At 44.0% G+C, this 20,086-nt stretch overlaps 1 pseudogene; it reads right to left on the bottom strand.

Moving 5' to 3' along the window:
• Window positions 1-18,102, bottom strand: part of LOC136835908 (oocyte zinc finger protein XlCOF6-like) — a 30,642-nt pseudogene extending 12,540 nt beyond the window's left edge.
• Window positions 18,103-20,086: the final 1,984 nt, after the last annotated feature.

Genomic DNA, 20,086 nt, shown 5'->3' with positions numbered 1-20,086 from the left:
TAAATCTCTCTCTCTCTCTCTCTCTCTCTCTCTCTCTCTCTCCAACTTGGTTACATATGTTTCAGTTTTCAAACCCTTTGAAAGTCTAGAAAAGTAGTCATTGGTTTCTCTCTCTCTCTGTCTCTCTCTCCAACTTGGTTACATATGTTTCAGTTTTCAAACCCTTTGAAAGTCTAGAAAAGTAGTCATTGGTCTCTCTCTCTCTCTCTCTCTCTCTCTCTCTCTCTTCCTTATTTCTCTGTTCACTAGTATTAAGCCACAAATGTCGTTTGATGTCAAATTTACTATACTACATATAGAGTAGTCTCTCTCTCTCTCCTGCCATTTAGCTCTTCGTTGGGCGAGTCAGTAGAGTTGTGGGCTAGCACTCGCTAGGCCCGAGTTCGAGTCTCTGGCTGGCTAATGAAGAGTTAGAGGAATTTATTTCTGGTGATAGAAATTCAATTCTCACTATAATGTGGTTCGGACTCCACAATAAGCTGTAGGTTCCGTTGCTAAGTAACCGATTGGTTCTTAGCCACGTTAAATAAGTCTAATCCTTCGGGCCAGCCCTAGGAGAGCTGTTAATCAGCTCAGTGGTCTGATAAAACTAAGGTATACCCTAACTTGAATAGGTCATTTGATTTAACACTCACTTTACATTTCAGAAATACGGCCCAAGTACAACTAACAGAAAAAAAGTCTCTTTCTATATAAAAAAAAAATGCAATTTCAACTGAAAAAAGTCACATCCTATCCAAAAAATACTGCAATTTGAACTGAAAAAAGACCCTTTCTACTTAAAAAAAAAATCTGCAATTTTAACTGAAAAAACTTCCTTCCTACACAAAAAAGTATAACACTTTTGTGATAAAATAAAGTTTTATATATACAGTACTTACCACGTAATCACAGCTATAAGTTTCAACTTGCACAGCAGCTTAAATTTTGAAATTTGCGGCAGCACTACTTTTGGTTTGGGTAGATGACTACCCCCGCCCACTTCCTGGGGAACAGAGGAACGTCTCAGCAGAGAGCTTCAATTTGTTTGTGCCCTTCTGTCCATACCAGGGGAGGAGGGAGGGGTCTTGATCATGTAATTACTTGGAAAGTATATATGAAACTATTTTATCACAAAAATGTCAATTTTAAATAAGTAACTTACCAAGTAATTACATAGCTGAGTCCTACATCGACAGGAGGTGGGATGCATGGACATATCTACTCCAAAACTTTAGTACAGGCAGTCCCCGGTTATCGGCGGGGTTCCGTTCCCGACAGCGTGACGACAACCAAAAATTGCCGCTAACTGAAAATCGGCGATAATAGCACTGGTCCCCGGTTAGCGCCGCCGATAACCGGTTATCAGTGCCAATAACCGGTCATCAGCGCCAATAACTGGTTATCAGCGACGAAAATCTGATTATTGTCGTCGCTAGACAAGCGCCAGTAAAACCGGATCGCCGGTAACCGAGGCTGCCAATAACCGGGGACTGCCTGTAATGGTAATGAATTTGAGAATAGAAAAAATTTCTAGGCATTGATACAATGCATGTTGTTCCTTACCTGATAAGAGAGCTACTGCAGGATACTTTTTTTTAGCCGTCGGAAACGTCCTCCGTTGCAAAGTTCCCACTAAAGTAGTAGGCGCTCGATGGCTATACCGCCACGCCACTACAGGATAAGATGAGCACCAACCAGAGGCAGTGTGTTCCTGCAGTAGCTCTCTTATCAGGTAAGGAAAAACAAGCATTGTATCAATGCCTAGAAATTTTTTCTGTTCTCAAATTCGTTAACATTACTGTTTTGGAGTAGAGTATGTCCATGCATCCCACCTCCTGTCAATGTGGGACTCAGCTATGTAATTAGGTAAGTTACTTATTTAGAAATTATTATCGGTGGCTCCCCAGGGGCCTAATGTTCGGAAAACAAATCTTAATTGTAAAAGTTATGGCCTCATGAAAAGGCTTAACATACAACAATTTACTGTTTATAATGGAGTGTCGCAACATCCGAGAATTACTTCTAAGGCAAAACTAAATGCAAATGGCGACGTTTACCGGTGGCTTTAAATGACTGAATCAATGTAAAAAACAAAATAAGAAAAACTCATCCTAAAAGATTTCAGCTTGAAGGCTACAATACTGTATATGCATTCCAATGGTTGATTTATGTATCCTCTACCGGAATCCAGTAATATAAACGGAAAAATAATGAAAAAGCTGCCGCAAGACCTGGTGTTGACACTGCGAACTGCAGGAAATGAATGAGGACTGTCTGCTAAGTTGTTCCTTAGACAGTATTCCCACGAGTGGGGCGGGCTGACCACCTACACAAACTATCGAAGTGCTACCCACAAAATTTTTAATCGAAGCTGCCGTTCATAGTGGAAACAATAGCTATGTAATTACTTGGTATGTTACTTACAGTATATAAAATTGCAATTTTAATTGAAAAATGTCCCTCCCTACTTAAAAAAAAAACTGCAATTTTAACTGAAAAAGGTGCCTTCCTACATATAAGAAAATCTGCAGTTTTAACAAAAAAGTTACTTTCTACATAAAAAAGTGCAATTTTAACTGAAAAAAGGTCCTTCCTACATAAAAAAAAAGCTGCAATTTTAAATGATAAAAGTCCCTTCCTACATAAAAAAAAAAACCTGTAATTTTTACAGAAAAAAGTCACTCACTACATAAACAAGTAAAAAATGCACCGAAGTTTCTTCGGCACAATGGAGTTTTCTTTACACCATATAATCAATGCCACCGAAAACAGATCTATCTTTGGGTGAACTTGGCATAATGCTGTATGAGCTGTGGCCCATGAAACTTTTGAACATGGCCCGGTGGTGGCCTGTTCTCTATCGTTGCCAGAAGCGTGACTATGGCTAACTTTAACCCCAAATAAAATAGAAACTACTGAGGCCAGAGGGCTGCAATTTGGATGTTTGATGATTGGAGGGTGGATGCTCAACATACAGATTTTCAGCCCTCTAGCCTCAGCAGTTTTTAAGATCTGAGGGCGAACAAAAAACATCCAGATAGACAGGCAAAGCCAGGACAATAGTTTTCTTTTGCAGAAAACTGAAAACCCTCCAATTTTAACTGAAAAAAAGTCCTTCCTTCTTAAAAAACTGCTATTTTAACGAAGTCCCTTTTTAATAAAAAAAAAAAAGCGTGCAGTTTTAACTGAGAGTCTCTTTCTAATAAAAAAAAAACTGCAGTTTTAGCAGAAAAAGGTACCTTTCTATGTAAAAAAAACCCTGCAACTTTAACTGAAAAATACTGTAATTTTACTGGTAAAAGTCCCTTTCTACATAACCTAAAACACCTGTCTGCTCTCCATGACAAGGCTGATGTATTCCTTGTACGTGTAGATCCTCAGACTCATGAAGTTCCTACAGGACTTCTTTGCCTGAAGGCTTCCCTTGCTGCCCGGTAAGAACACTCCGCTTAACAGCTGAAATAATAATTAAATATTAGAATTAACTATTACAATTAAATATTAAAAATCCTACGTAAAGAACAAGGAGCAAATTAGAATTAAATATCAGAAGGTACACGTTACTCTGAATAAGTATTTTTCAAGCAAATTTCTGAATGTTTTCACTAAAACTGTGGGTAGCATTGTCAGTAATGTAAGTAATGTGGACCTTCAGATATGACCTCTATAAGAACAAATTCCCACAGTCAGTGCCTCCGAAGGGCTACTCACCCGTGTGAGTCAAGAAATGTCGTTTCAGGCTCTTCCGCCAAGTAAACGTTTTCCCACACTCCTCGCATGCGAATGGCTTCTCCCCAAGATGGATCCTCATGTGATCCTTGAGGCTTGAATTACGGGAGAAAGTCTTCCCACAGTAACTGCAAGCAAAGGGCCTCTGCCCCCTGTGGGTCACCATGTGGCGCTCGAGATGCATTTTCTGCGAGAACGACTTCCCACAGTCATTGCACATGAAGGGCTTCTCCCCTGTGTGGATTACCATGTGGGTCTTGAGAAACGATTTCTGGGAGAACGACTTCCCACATTCGTTGCACACGAAGGGCCTCTCCCGTGTGGATCATCATGTGAGTCTTGAGGTTCGATTTCTGGGAGAATGACTTCCCACAGTCCTTGCAGGTGAAGGCCCTCTCCCCTGTGTGGATCGCCACATGACCCTTGAGACTTTGTTTCAGGGAGAACGACTTCCCACAGTCCTTGCACGCGAAGGGCCTCTTCCCAGTGTGGGTCACCATGTGGGTCTTGAGATTCGATTTCTGGGAGAACGACTTCCCACAGTCCTTGCACACAAAGGGCCTCTCCCCTGTGTGGATCACCATGTGGTACTTGAGACTTAATTTCTGGGAGAAGGACTTCCCACAGTCATTGCACATGAAGAGCCCCTCCCCAGTGTGGATTGCCACGTGGTGCTTGAGATATGATTTCTGGGAGAACGACTTCCCACAGTCATTACACACGAAGAGCCTCACCCCGTGTGGATTGCCACGTGGCGCTCGAGATATGATTTATGGGAGAACGACTTCCCACAGTCATCGCACACGAAGGGCCTCTTCCCCGTGTGGATTGCCATGTGGTCCTTGAGATTTGATTTCTGGGAGAACGACTTTCCGCAGTCATCGCACACGAAGGGCCTCTCCCCTGTGTGATTCCTCGTGTGTCTCTTGAGATATGACTTCCCAGAGAATGACTTCCCGCAGTCATCACAAGTGTATGGCCTCTCTTCATTTTGGGTCTTGATGTGTTTTCTGAAGCCGGACTTCTGGGAGGATGCCTTTCCACACTCGCCACAGGCATCAGGCCTCTTCCCGGTATGGCTCCGGAAATGCTGTTCCAGGCGGGTCTTTGCGGAAGACTCTTTCCCACATTCCCAGCACATGAAGGGCTTCTCTTTATCGACTTCCTTCCTGACTGCTGGCAAATCGTCTTCGTCTCTGATCCCCAACATGAAATCCTCAGAGCCATGTTTCACACTGCCATCAGACTCATAACACACCTCAACGTCCGTCTTCACTTCCGTCTTGATTTCCGTCAATGGACTCAAAGATAGAGAGGTACAGATGGCTGGGGCATCACTGCCCGCTAAACTTATATTTTCACGCTTGATGAGAGACATTACTCCTGGATCCTCAGTTTTGCTTTTCAGAGGATATTCCAAGGTGCTCATTTTAGCCTTTGGTCCTTTGACGTTGTTTGTTTGTTTATGAAAACACCAACTTTTTTAACTTTCTTCTATTGTTATTCACTGTTTCTATCACTTATTTATTTATTATCTTATCTTATTTCCTCCAATTTCTCCCTTCACCGATGCACAAATCTGATATACAGAATTTTATATTTCCTATTTTAGGAACTTACTGAACACCTCGCAGGAACTTGCACTTGAATTCATTGCTGGGCCCCATTCATTTCCAAAACCTTGATGCCACAAAATAACAACTTGTGTGAGGGCAGAAACTCTGAAATATGAGAAGGTAAAAGATTATTAGAACACTTTACATAAAACTGAAGCTTTTAATTTGTTGTTCATAACAAACTCATCAATCATACTGAGCCCATATTGCAGTCAGGATTTCCAAAGACACTCTGATTCCCAAGTCTTCCAGACAAACAGTTGTCCAAACATAAGTGTCTGTGTACCAGCATTTCAATGGAATTACTTCACTCATTCTGTCTTGTGTCTCACAAGACTCTCCATTCTGACAGAATCTTGCTGTCACGAAACCTGCATTCCTGAAGTACTCACTAAATTAATGTCATCCCACTCATACCTGACCAGACCTTAGTCTCGTCACCACTCTGAGACTTGTTGGCACGGCAGAAGCAGGATTAGGGGGAATGGAATATAAAATCTAGGCCAAAGGCCAAGAGCTAGGACCTATGAGGTCATTCGGCACTGAAAGAGGAACCGAGAGAAACAGAAAGGTTAGGAAGGCATAACAAGAGGGAAACCTCGTAGTTGTACTATGAAATAATTGTTAGGAGAGAGGTGAGTAAAGAAAGAAAATATGAACAGAGGTGCAGTACAAGGATTGAAAGGGGTTACAGCTAGGGGCTAAAGGGGTGCTGCAAAGAACCTTAAGAAATGCCTATAGTGCATTGCGTGAGGTGCACTGAGGGCACTTCTCCCTACAGGGCGGGAGTGAAGGGGAACTGACAAAAGGGAAAATGTTCCTCGACATCATCCCCATGGCCTTTTACCTCATCCTCCAGTCAAGCCCAAAAAAAGTGTGTTATATACAGATTAAAGAGAGCATGCAAGTGTCTTCAGCTCACAGAACAAACAGAACAGGACTAACGTTAATGGGTGACCATGAGCACAAAAAGTATTATGGCTTTTGTGTTCAAAAATTACAAACACGGTGACGTGAGTCAAGACAGCATCTCTCCTCTTGAGCACAGGTTCACCCATAGGTTAGCTGTCTGGTGGGCTAGGTAGAAGAGGCTGTACCTCCAGACAACATCAGTCTCCTGAATGTGGCTCCCTCCTCGAAATTACAAGAACCCGAAGAGGACGAAGCTATCTTGGCCACTGCAAGAAACCAAAGATCTATCCAGGAGACCATCTGGAATGCTGCCATTGCAGTTGATTTCATTGCTGCTGCCTCTTGCTGCAACAGGGAAACTCCCTCTGCACGGAGGCGGTCCAGAGATGGACCTGAAAACAAGCAAACAAGGTCTGGATCAACCTGTTTGGTCGGCAAAGGACTCTCCAAAATAAAGAAGTCTTCTTAATTGCGAGTGAGAGGCTGAGGAGGTGTCTTGCACCTTATCCTGTTCATATGCAAGAGAATTCACCTGACCCAAGGCCTCTTTGGCAAGTCACAACCATGGCAAGCCCATCAAGACTTTGGGTTTCTTTTGGGGTCCCCAGAAAGCTTTGATGGTTGAAGAACGGTCGACAGTGAAAGCTATGGTCTCTTCCTCAAAATTGTTAAACTGTCATATCTAATAGATGATCTCCGACCTCTCGCTAGAGTCCCTTGGTGATCTCTCTACCACTCGAGCATACAAACCCTTACTGTACCTGCCGGAGCCCAAAGCCCTGGCGGATGAGTAAGGTCATGGGCGATTGTCAGCTGGTGGTGATGATGGCCGTATGTTTCAGGGAGAGTGATCACGTTCACGTGAACATGGACAGGGGCCATCTTGGGGGGACGATCGCATTCACGCAAGCGTGGACAGGGCTGACCTGAAGACGTTCTACAGTTTCTTAGGAGCCAAGGCCTCTACAATAAAAGAAGATTGGGTAGGCTATCTCCTCTTGCCTTCCCTAGGTGGACAGACCGATAGGCCAGCGTCCCCATTCTGGGATTGTTCTCTGAACGCGCTCTCTCTCTCTCTCGCTGGGGCCCTGGGCCATAGACCAGGGACCACACAAGACTGGGGAGTCTTCCCAGGCCGGTACCACTGCACTGGGGGTCCGTGGAATGACAGTTGGTGGTTGCTCCCATGCCAGTTGGACGAATCAAGAACAGCAGAACTAATAGTACTGTTATCAAGAGATCCTGTAGTCTTCTCCGTGGGAGAAGGCTGGCTGTCGGAAGCCCTATGGGACTTCTACAGCTGGGAGAGGCAGCCCCTCTTCTTTCTCCACTTGTTAGCTTTGGAAGAAGTAGGGAAGGAGATGACAGCACACGAAGATGCAGGTGAAGACGATAACGATTCTCAATTCTCTTCTTCGACTTCCAATGTTAGCGGCACAGAAAAAAAATTTCCAGGACCGGTCCCGATGTCACAGGTCTGTGGAACTTGTGCAGCGGTAGAAGGGCACTTACTATCCTGGAGGGTGATTCCCACTACTGCTACCAGTGTCACTGGGGTTCTTGGAACCCCATGCAGCAATAGGACCCTTACTAGTCCGGGAAGGTGAATTCTCGGGACTGGTACCGGTGACATGAGGTCTGTGGAACCCCGTGCACCTGTTACTCCCACAACACAGGGGTCTGTGGAACTCTGTGCGGCAGTAAGACAGGTCCTTACCAGCCCAGGAAAGTGAATTCTCGGGACCAGTGCCAATGACATGGCGGTCCATGGAACCCCGTGCACCTGTAGAAGGGCCTTTACTGGTATGGGAAGATGACTTCCTGGAACCAATACCCATGTCACAGGGGTCCATGGAACCCCGTGCAGTGGTAGAAGGACCTTTACCAGCCCGGGAAGGTGCCTTCCCAGGACTGATATTGGTGACATAGGGTCTATGGAACCCTGTGCACCTGTATCTTCCGTGACATGGGGGTCTGTGGACCCCCGTGCAATGGTAGAAGGATCTTACCGCCCCGGGAAGGTAAATTTCTGGGACTGAAATCAGTGAGACGGGGGCCGTGGAACCCCCTGCACCTGTTGCTCTTGTGACACCGGGTCCTTGGAACCTTGTGCACAGTTCCTGTACCTGTAGGCAGATTGGGACAGCAACCAAGGGATCCCTTAGCTTTTCCCGTGGAAGAAGGCTGACTGCAAGAGGCCCTACGGGCCTTCTTACGGTAGGGAGAAACAACCTTCTTCCTCCTCTGCTCCATCTGGGTATGGGAAGCTTTGGAAGAAGAAAGGGAAGGAGTGACAGCACACGATGAAGATGAAGACAAAGATGACAATGATAATTATCAATTGCTCTTCTTCGACTTCTACTGCCGTTTCAGCAATGTTCCGGGGACCCTTACACAATTCCCGTGCGGGAATGAGCAGGGGAGTGAGTGCCTGCATGCTCTGGACTTCCTCTCACTCTCTCTGGGTTGGGACCGAGTCCATAGACTTGGTAGCCTTACTGGTCCGGCAGGGTGACTCCCTGATACCAGTAACCGTGTCACGGGGATCCATGGAACCCCATACAACGGTAGCTTCCATACCACGGTAGCTTTCATACCACGGGGTACGTGGGACCCCATGCAGCAGCTGCTTCCGTGCCCATAGACAGATGCAATACTGTAGGTACTACTAGTGAGAGATCCCTTAACCTTGGCATGTCCCTCAGGCTAAACATCTGTAAAAATAAGGTGGGTTAAGAGATGCAATCTCTCTTCGCCCCGAAGCAAACGGAGACTACAGAAAAATAGTCAAAACAGTCAACCATTCCCCTGCATTGGCTCTCTACTGACGAAGCAGCAGGAGACATCGAAGAAAAAACCCACTCCCTAGGAGTAGCAACATCAGGTGGAAGTTTGCCACAGGCAAGAAGAAATCGGAGAGAATTCTCCGCGCCATTGGCAGAGAATGGAAACTCGATGACACCAGAGAAAAATTACAAGTTTTGAAGTAATTTGTATTTTTCATAAACATACAAACCTGAGGTCTTTACGTAAGGAATATGCTCACCGAAGCTGGAAACAGCCATTTAACTTTGAAACAAGGTGGTTAGGTAGTTAGCTACCAAGCGCCGGGTGGGAGTCCCGCCCATCCGACCGGTAAGCATTCACTTTGCCTTTCAGCCCAGGTCTCAGAATGGGGGTGGCATGAGGTGGGCATATAACCGTAAAGACCTCAGGTTTGTATAGTTAGGAAAAATACAGATTACTTTAAAATTTATCATTTGTTCCTACACAAAATACAAACCACCGGTCTTTACACAAGGAAGACTTACTTCTTGGTGTGAGGAGTCTGAGTGAGCTTCTGAACTGACTGGTAGTTTGCCTCAGCTGGGTCGTCTTCCTGGTCATGTAGATCAAGACAGAGACCCTTGCCTCTGACATGCTGAACAGAGCATGGGAACTACGTGATCAGCTGCCAGACTTCTGGGTCTTTTCGAGTGCATGGGTGTAAAAGCAACATTATTCGAAAAGGGGCCAGGAGGAATCCTTGAATATCAGAGACAATAAAGCAGCGTATAAGCAACGGGTTTGATAAAGGAGGGTCGGGATTGCTTTTACATAACTCAAACTATAGAGAAAAGAATGGGTACTCGATGTAAAAACTCACCTACATCGATGCCAGTTTCAGCATGTTATGGCCTGAAGACGTTCCCTCTGCCTACAGGAAGGGGAAGGTTCAAGAAGGAGAAAGAAAGGGGGTCCAGCCACTCACACACATACTCTCTCTTTCACAACTGAACGCCTTAGGCAAGATGCTACCTGTTCTCTTAGAGGTGCTGGATAAGCTACACAACCTGCTGAGCTGCCACCATAGGACCCAAGGAAAACGTGTCCAAGGACTTGTGGGCAAAGTCCTGAATGTAGGAGGTGAAGATGGCCTGGCACAACCACACCCCCACCTTCAGTACCTGAGAAACCGACAGATTCTTCCTGAATGTGAGGGACGGAGAAATGTCCCCCCAACTTTGTGGACCCTCGCCCAAAACATACTAGGGTTCTCCTCGCTTGAAGAAGAGTACATCCATTTGATTACCTCATGAAACCAGAAAGAGATTGTGTTCTTGGACACCTCTTTCTTGGTTGAGCCAGTACCAACAAAGAGTTGTCAACACTCAGGCCTGAGATGTCGAGTCTTCTTTAGGTAGTACCACAGCACTCTAATAGGACAGAGTAGCATCTCGTCTGGATCATTAGCAACAAAGTCCTCTAGAGAAGGGGTCGTGAAGGACTCGAATCGGGCTTCAGGGAACAACAGATTCTGAGTCTTCAGTACAAGTCTGGGATGAAATCGAGCATAAGTGATCCGCATCTCCTTGAGTGTTTCACACTGAAGGAAAGACCTTGATGTTCGCCTACTCTCTTTGCTGATGCCTGGGTAAGCAAGAAGACAGTTGAGTGTCAGATACTGTCTGATGACTCTTGTAGAGGCTCATACGGTGCACGAGTCAGACTCCTCAAAACGAGTCGCGTCCCACTCGGGGGCCTGAGTTCCCTGGGAGGGCAAGACCTTTCAAAGCTCCTCATCAGCAGAGAAATTTCCAGCGAGGAGGAGATATCTGCACCATTCAGGCATAGGGCTAGGCCCAGGGTGGCCTATAGCCCTTAACAGCTGATAAGGAGAGCAGCTTCTCTTGGCGAAGAAAGAGGAGGAAGTCTGCTACCTGCTGAATAGTAGCTCTGACCATAGAGAGACCCCGTCTTTGACACCAACCTCAGAAGACGGCCCATTTCCCCTGGAACGCAGCTGCAGAGGACTGTCGCAGGTATCCAGACATCTCTGTCGCTGTGCGGCAAGAAAATCCTCTCGCTTGCAAGTGATGCTTGATAATCTCCAGCTGTGAAGTGAAAGGGACTCCACTGACTGGTGGTACCGTTCTACGTTTGGTTGAGACAGAAGATTGTGCCAGGGGGGAAGCTCTCTCGGTGCCTTGGAAAGTAGAGCTAGCAGGTCAGGATACCATATGGCATGTGCCCATTTGGGAACCACCAGGGTCATTCTGAGATTTGGGGTGATCATTACCCTGTTGGTCACCTGGTGAATCAGACAAAATGGAGGGAAGGCATCAATGTCCAGGTTGTCCCATGGGTGTTGGAAGGTGTACTTTACTATGGCCCATGGGTCTGGGATGATGGAACAGAACACTTGCAGCTTCCTGTTGTGCCAGGTGGCAAACAGGTGGATGGAAGAAAGACCCCAAATGTCGAAGAGCTTTTTCATGATGTCTGTGTGAAGGGACCATTCCGTCCCTATCACTTGACCCTGGCAACTGAGCTTGTCTACCACTGTATTCCTCTTACCTGGAATGTATCTGGCTTACAGCTCCACCTAGTGTGCTGCCACCTGCTCGTGCACCTGCATCATCAACAGGAGAAGGGGAGGAGGCCGCAGAGGATGATGAGGAAGACGATGAAGATGAAGACAATGAAACCTTATGGCTCCTCTTCTTCATAACCTTCTTCAGCAGGAGCATGCGGGGATGTCCTGTCAACAATCAGCTGGGGTCATCAACGGAGGGGCGTGAGGAGTGACACTAGTCGAGATCTTGGCCAGAGAAGACATTGTGACAGTTGATGTTGTAACTGTCACAGCACAGTGTCATTGTGGGCACCATAGGAATGAGCAGGCCTTGCACCAAGTGAATGCCTGAGAAACCCAGAGAGAGCCAAGTCTCCCAGAGATCCTCTGTCTCATCCACAGCTGAAAGGGAAGTCAGGTTAGGGTTGGCAGTCTCTTCTTGCCCTGAAGAAGATTTCACCACTCCTGAGCGAGCAGAGACCACCAAGCAGGGGTCGTCCTGATCACCAGCTCCCCAATGCTGACTCCTGCCTGATGAAGCAAGCGAAGACAACGAAGGGGAGATTGCTCCCGTAGGAGTGACGGCAAAGCGTGGAAGTACCGCAGGAGGAAGGAAGGAACTAGAAGGATCAGCAACCAGCGGTGTAGTTGGGGGCGTGTTACTGCCAGACGACACCTTGGGAGCCTTCTTCTTGCACTTCCTCTTCTGTGAGTACTTCACAAACCCATTGCACTAGTGACCAGTGAAAACTCGTCACCAATAGATTCAGGATTGCAGTCATGCCCCTGCAACTGGTGCAGAGGACATGAGGGTCAACATCGAGATAGGAGCAGTAATGACTACAGGTTCTAGAGGCAGTACCAGGGCATTTGTGCATGGGTACTATAGTACATTCACATCAGCCGTGCATTTGGTGCCTAGCGCTGACCCTTACAACGCTCCTGATTGGCTAGTGGTCAGCCAATCACAGCGCTGAAAATGGGCAGTGTGCAGTCTCTCTCAAAGCTCCGAGAGTAAAGATCTCCGCTCCGAGACCTGAGGAACATGTCTTTCAAAAGTTATAACTTTCATTAAACCTCAGTTTACCAAAGAATAATAGTGTTTCCCAATTTCATCACTAAACGTGTCAAGCCAATGGTTGAAGGATTATAATGATATATGAATTATTTACTTCAATAAACTTAATGGTAAGATATTTGATAGTGAAATAAACAAGAAATTTTTAAAGATAAAATGTATTCTTTCATTCCTTACATGGCATCGCAGTGCATTCATCATTTATCCTCTCGTGTCTCATAAAATTTCGTAGCTTAAATGTCATGGGTGGCAGTGCCACCTAAAACGTATGGGTAGGGCTATCAATCGATATGAAAATAACAAGCAAGCGATTAAGAATATTAAAATGTGCGGGGATGCACGCAGAATATAGCATATATCCCGGGCAGCCAGCCAGCTCTTTACACATTCCTTAGGCCTACTTCTAAAGGAATCTCTTGCTTTCGCTTGTTGTTATTTGGGGCCATACGTGAATGACGCTTATATGTCAGATCTTGCGTTCAAGTTCAATAAACGAGCCTAGGATTATGTAACGACTCGTCTATGGCCGTCCGAATAAAGAGGTAACTTCTCTACACGGTACGACCAGCTGCATGTGTTTGGAACTTTTTTTGTAGGGGAGCGAGGAGGCTCACAATATTAGAAGTGTAGGTGATTGCAGACGGCCATGGACGAGTCATTACATAATCCTAGGCTCGTTTATTGAACTTGAATGCAAGATCTGACATACAAGCGTCATTCAAGTGTGGCCCCAAGTACCAACAAATGAAAGCAAGAGATTCCTCCAGAAGCAGGCCTAAGGAATGTGTAAGGAGCTGGCTGGCTGCCCGGGATATATGCTATATTCTGCGTGCATCCCGCACATTTTAATATTCTTAATCGCTTGCTTGTTATTTTCATATTGATTGATAGCCCTACCCATACTTTTTAGGGAGCATTGCCACCCGTGACATTTAAGCTACGAAATTTTGTGAGACACGAGATGATAAATGATGAATGCACTGCGATGCCATGTAAGGAATGAAAGAATATATTTTACCTTTAAAAATTTCTTGTTTATTTCACTATCAAATATCTTAACCATTAAGTTTATTGAAGTAAATAATTCATACATCATCATAATCCTTCGACCATTGGCTTGACACGTTTAGTGATGAAATTGGGAAACACTATTATTCTTTGGGTAAAACTGAGGTTTAATGAAAGTTATAGCTTTTGAAAGACACGTTCGTCACGTGTCAGAGCGGAGATGTTCACTGTCTGGAGCTGTGAGAGAGACTGCAGGCCGGCCATTTTCCAGTGCTGTGATTGGTTGACCACGAGCCAATCAGGAGCGTCGTAAGGGACGGCGCTAGGCACCAAATGCCCGGCTGATGTGAATGTACTATAGCCTTACGCTCCTTAGGCTTAACAGGTTCGTGGGTTTGCTTAACAGTAGCAATACACAAACACGCAGAAAAAGCATAAAAGGTTTATCAAAAACAAATCGGGCAAAAATCCCACACGTAAAGTAGACTGAAACAAAGCGAAACAGCAGGCAGGACAGAGGGAAACACAGGAGCACCGCACAGCGTGATGGCCGAAAGCAAAGTGAATGCTTACCGGCCAGGTGGGCAGGACTCCCACTCGGCCCTCTGAAGTTAACTACCGAACAACCTTGTTTAAAAGTTAAACAGTCGTTTCCAGCTGTGCTGAGCATATTCCTTATGTAAAGACTGACGGTTTTTATTTTGTGTAGGAACAACTACTTCTCTCCCTCCCCCCCTCTCGGTCAAACTTCACTCACCCTTCAGAAGTCCAGACGTGACATACACAACACGGACCAAAAACTGCAACCATGCTTCTTGCATGATGCACACAAAGAATGATCGTTAACCCTAACGAGGCTATAGCAAACAAACAAGCATACTCATAAGATTCGCCATAATGAAGTCATAGAGGTCACCATAACGAGGTTATAGGAGTACAATAATGAGGTGAGAAACCGGTTTAGGTTCATTATCAGGGCAAAGCCCAAAATTCAAAGGTTTCCTCTCCAGGTTAGATAAGTTGTGGGCTTGCGCAATCAAAATAGCAACACAACTATTCTCATGTAAACACAAGTATACACAAGTATTTCATAAACAAAAAGAAAGTTGAGTCAAGAGGTCCAGTCAGGCAGAAAGGAGACGCCTACGCCCGACGATGGCCAAAAGTACAATGAATGCGTAATGACGGGTGGGCAGGGCTCCCACCCTACCGTCGATAGTTAACCACCTTGTCTGAAGTTAAACGGCCATTTTCCCAGCTCGCGCTGCAAGTATATCCATATTTAAAGACCGAAGGTTTGTATTCATGTAGGAACAAATGTAAATATAAAGGAGCAGCAAAATGATGATACCATTTATTAATATAATTTTGAGGCTATACAATATAGGAAAGGGTGTACACAAGAGTAGAGGCGAGATAATTTGAGAAATTGACCTACGTAATGAGAAGTTCATTGTCTTTTGTCTGTATTTTTACATTCCTCCCTGATGAACGTACCATGTTTAGTACCAGCTTCTCGGGGACGAACGTAAAAACAAAGAGAGACGGCAAATTCCTCATTGCCTCGGTCAGTTTCTCAAATTATCTCACCTGCACTGCAATCTATACATTCATTTCCATATTGTCTAGCCTAGGTTCCATTTGAGAAAGAGAGACAGGTTTTGCCGACTAAAACAAACCTAACCTTTCCTAGAATGCTGTGTCCTGACCTACCAGACCTTCTAACCCGATTGGCCAGGATGGCTCTGCCACCCCTGAACCCTGCAAGTAACACTAAACATTGGAAACGTGGGCTAAGCTTCTGCTCGGAGGTAATATTAGAGCCTGCTCCCGTCGTTCGCAAACTACCAACTATATTGGTAAACCGTACCTTTACATTTATAACCTTTTCTTGGTATAAGCTTAGAGCACATGCCAATAGAAATTTACTTGCATTTTGGCTTACTTTCATTTTAATATTTCCAACCATTGAGAGGTCCCAGGGCACCTATTTCCCCATCCGAAACCCTGCGGCGTTGTTTCCCTCAACCGTACTCGTTTCTAACCCACGTGACCTAGGCTATTAGGACTGTTCACTTTCAGTCTGTTTTAAAAATTCGACCAAATTAAGACAAGGCATTAAAATACCAACACAATGAAACTGGAAGCCACACTCATTTCTAACCCACATAGCCGGGGCTGTTAGGCTACCTGACTTTTCGCTAACAGTCTGTTGAAAAACTTGACTAAATCAATAGACAAGGCAATAAAATACCAACATAAATTAATAGACAAGGCAATAAAATAGCAACATAAATTAATAGACAAGGCAATAAAATAGCAACATAAATTAATAGACAAAGCAATAAAATAGCAACATAAATTAACAGACAAGGCAATAAAATAGCAACATAAATTAATAGACAAGGCAATAGAATACCAACATAAATTAATAGACAAGACAATAAAATACCAACATAAATTAACAGACAAGGCAATAAAATACCAACATAAATTAATAGACAAGGCAATAAAATACCAACATAAATTAAATACCAACATAAATTAATAGACAAGGCAATAAAATACCAACATAAATTAACAGACAAGGCAATAAAATACCAACATAAATTAATAGACAAGGCAATAAAATACCAACATAAATTAATAGACAAGGCAATAAAATACCAATATAATGAATTGGAAGCCATTATAAGGTTCCATTCTTATAACTTCAAAGGCGGGGGGGGGGGTGAGTTGCCACTCACAAATCTCAACTCTAGGGTAAGAAACATTACCTAGGATGAGTCAGGATTGATATTTAGGGTAAGGCTATAACCACAATACCCCTCCTTGGCTAATGTGCGATCACATTAGACTTATTTTACGTGGCCAAGAACCAATTGGTTACCTAGCAACGGGGCCCACAGCTTGTTGTGGAATCGGAACCGCGTTATACTGAGAAATGAATATCTATCACCAGAAATAAATTCCTCTAGTTCTTCGTTGGCTGGCCGGAGGCTCGAGCTCGGGCCTAGCAGAGTGCTAGCCGAGAACTCAACCGACTCGTCCAACGAGGAACTGAGGCCTAGCCTATGTCGCCCACACCCATAATACCCCACAACTAAAATGTCTTACTAGGTTCCGATACCCGTCATTATTATAACAACAACGACAAAAACAACGTTATTAATAGTAAGGTAAAGCTGTGGAACAGCTCCGCATGGATTATTACCTTAGGAATATGGGTATTGCCCTACTTATGATGGGGGTAGGTTCCAGAAAACCCTCCGTTTGTTGAAAAAATCGTATCTCAAATATAGCCTAGCCTACTCTAGGGCAATCAGTACCACCTATACATGGTAGCCTAGCCTACACTAGGGCAATCGGTACCATCTGTACATATAAGGTAGCCTAGCCTGCATTATACTGTACTCTCTATTCACGTGTTAACATCGTATTAACGTCGTATCATACAAACATCATCATAACAAGCGTGCATCTTGAACGGGCCTCGGCCCTGTGGCTTCCTAATGACTTTCGTTAAGTGGGTTACCTAGCAACGGGACCCATGGATTATTGTGGAATCCGAACCGCATTACGACGAGAAATGAAGAGAAATGAATTTCTGTCGCCAGAAAAAATTACATTTCTCCAATTCTTCGTTGACCGGTCGGAGAATCGAACGCGGGTCCAGCAGAGTGCTAGCTGAGAACGGTACCGACCCGTGCAACGAGGAACTAATGACTTTCGTTAATTTGGCTACCTGGCAACGGGACCCACAGCTTATTGTGGAATCCGAACCGCGTTATAACGAGATATTAATTTCTATAACCAGAAAAAATAAATTTCTCTAATTCTTCGTTGGCCGGCCGGAGAATCGAACGCGGGTCCAGCAGAGTGCTAGCCGAGAACGGCACCCACCCCTCCAACGAGGAACCAGCTGGAATCCGAACCCCATTATAATGAGAAACTAATTTCTATAACCAGAAATAAATAAATTCCTCAAATTCTTTATTGGCCGGCCGGAGAATCGAACGCGGGTCCAGCAGAGTGCTAGCCGAGAACGGCACCCACCCTCCCAATGAGGAACTAATGACTTGCTTAGTGTCCGAGCCGCTCCGCAGAGTCCGTGCGGAGCTGTTACTTAGGAGTACCCTGTAACCAGGCTCCTCACAAGCTCAGGACCTGTCTGGACAGTCTGTCGTCAGTCTGCAGTCTATACACGGCCCAAAGTCACCTACAGTCTGTGGCTGTAAGTGACCGATGCAGAGGTCGACCCTAAAAGGTCAGGCTTTAGTAGCCCTTCTGTGCAGTCTGTAGTCAATTACAGTCTATACAGGATATTTACAGTCTATATATAGTCTATACACAGTCTATAACCTAAGCAAACTCACTGTATTAAGACCAGAATGATAGAATATTAGAATTTTTGTTACAGTTTATACAGTCAGTAGTATTAGTAGTAGTATTAGGCGGGATATGCCTTTGTAACGGCTCCCCCCTCCCTTTGCTCATTCCATTCCTCCTTTGTTTGTGTTTGTCTTAAGTTTCTTGTCTCTTTGATACCACAAATCTTTTATAAATCCTTTCCTATTTTCATTTCCTTTCTTCGCATCTTCCTATTTTCATTTCCTTTCTTCGCGTCTTCCTATTTTCGTTTCCTTTCTTCGCGTCTTCCTATTTTCGTTTCCTCTCTTTGCGTCTTCCTATTTTCATTTCCTTTCTTGGCATCTTCCTATTTTCATTTCCTTTCTTCACATCTTCCTATTTTCGTTTCCTTTCTTCGCATCTTCCTATTTTCATTTCCTTTCTTCGCGTCTTCCCATTTTCATTTCCTTTCTTCGCGTATCTGCTAATAGAAGGATATTAGCCATCAGTTCCTCTTGATTTTCCTGAATATGGCTGCACCAAACTGCATCTTTCTAATCTCATTAGATGCTGGGCAGTAGAGTAAGTAATGGTCTTCTAAGTTCTTAGTTACATTTCTACTTCACAGCACAATCATTTTTATATCTCCTTCCCCTTTTAGCCTCTTCCTATCATTTCATTGAAGAGGAAAGGAACTGTTTATTCAGTAAAGAGAAAACTAAAAATATACAGCATTTATTTATTAACTTATTAAAAAAATACGGTAACATCAGGACTAGAAAGAACACAATAATTGCTAAATCTCACATTTCATAGATATTTCTAAACGTTAAATGGAAAATAAGAAATTATTTATTAATGATATAACCGAGAAAATAGTCTAGTCTAACCTTACAGATCAGCATTGTTTTTTTCACTTATGTTTTCTTTAAATCTTCTGTAGACTCTTAAGGTCGACTTGTCGTTCATTTCTCTCTGCCATGTTTATTTCCCAGGTATTTATTATTTCTTTTAGCTACCCATTTACCTTAAAGCAGTTCCGTTTTACTTAAGTTTACGTTTAATTCTTTCAGATGCTCCTTTACTTGCAGAGAGGGATTCTCTTGTTTTCTTATTGATCCATGGTTATATCGTATAGGATGAGCCTGTTGCCACCACTCTCAAGTGTATTATGTTTCATATAGAATAGTTTATCATTCTTCATATCCCTTGAATGGCAGGAAGGAATGAAGAGGCCCCTATTTCTGATCTTGAAGCACACCTTGCTGTGTGCCTTGGTGCTTTCAGAATTGTTCTGTACACTTGGTTGTGTATTTTCTGTTAGTTCATTTATATCGTTCGTGCCTTAAAGATTCGTGACTTCCGTGGCATACAGGAAGGATGGCATCGCTAATCCTTTCCAATACAGTTTTCCTGTCTTCACCCTGCCACAGCTTTCACTGATGACTGCGTCAGCCACATTTGCCTTTTTCTGATTGGCTTTGATTTGGGCCCTTTTCATCTGCACTCTGAAGCTTCTTTTGTCTTTCAAGCTACTGATTGTTACACCTAGGTATCTTATCTGCTTAACTATTTTTAATCCTTCTATGTGTTGCATATTTTCCACATCGTCAGTACTGTACCAGTCGTTGAGTATTAATATATTGCTTTTGTCTTTGTGTATATTGGGGCCACATTCACTTGCTATTTCCATTAAGAGGTTGTTTTGCTTCTGTTATTTCTTCAAGGGTGTGTCCTTATGATTAATTCATCGTCTTCTTACAATAGTGCCACACTGTCGTTATAACTCATCTCTGAAACCATTCGTTGTATTTTATAATTTTTAGATTATCAAGTAAGTTATCAGCAGAAAGAGTATGGTTGAGCCATTACACCCCTGCTGCCTCATTCCATATGTTACATTTAGCTCTTTCTGTTCTTCATTGTTGAGACACAGACTTGTTATTATGTCGTTTGTATATATCTTTGCTACTGAACTTATTACTCTGCATGTAGCCTGTATTTCATCCTGATGTCTATGAGCTTTTTTCTGTCAACTCGGTCGAATGCTTTTTGGGAGTCTACGTTTCCTGTATG

Source organism: Macrobrachium rosenbergii, chromosome 55, assembly GCF_040412425.1.
Source record: "Macrobrachium rosenbergii isolate ZJJX-2024 chromosome 55, ASM4041242v1, whole genome shotgun sequence".
Lineage (NCBI taxonomy): Eukaryota > Metazoa > Arthropoda > Malacostraca > Decapoda > Palaemonidae > Macrobrachium > Macrobrachium rosenbergii.
Note: the sequence above shows the minus strand (reverse complement) of the source record. Positions and strands in the feature narration are given on the sequence as shown.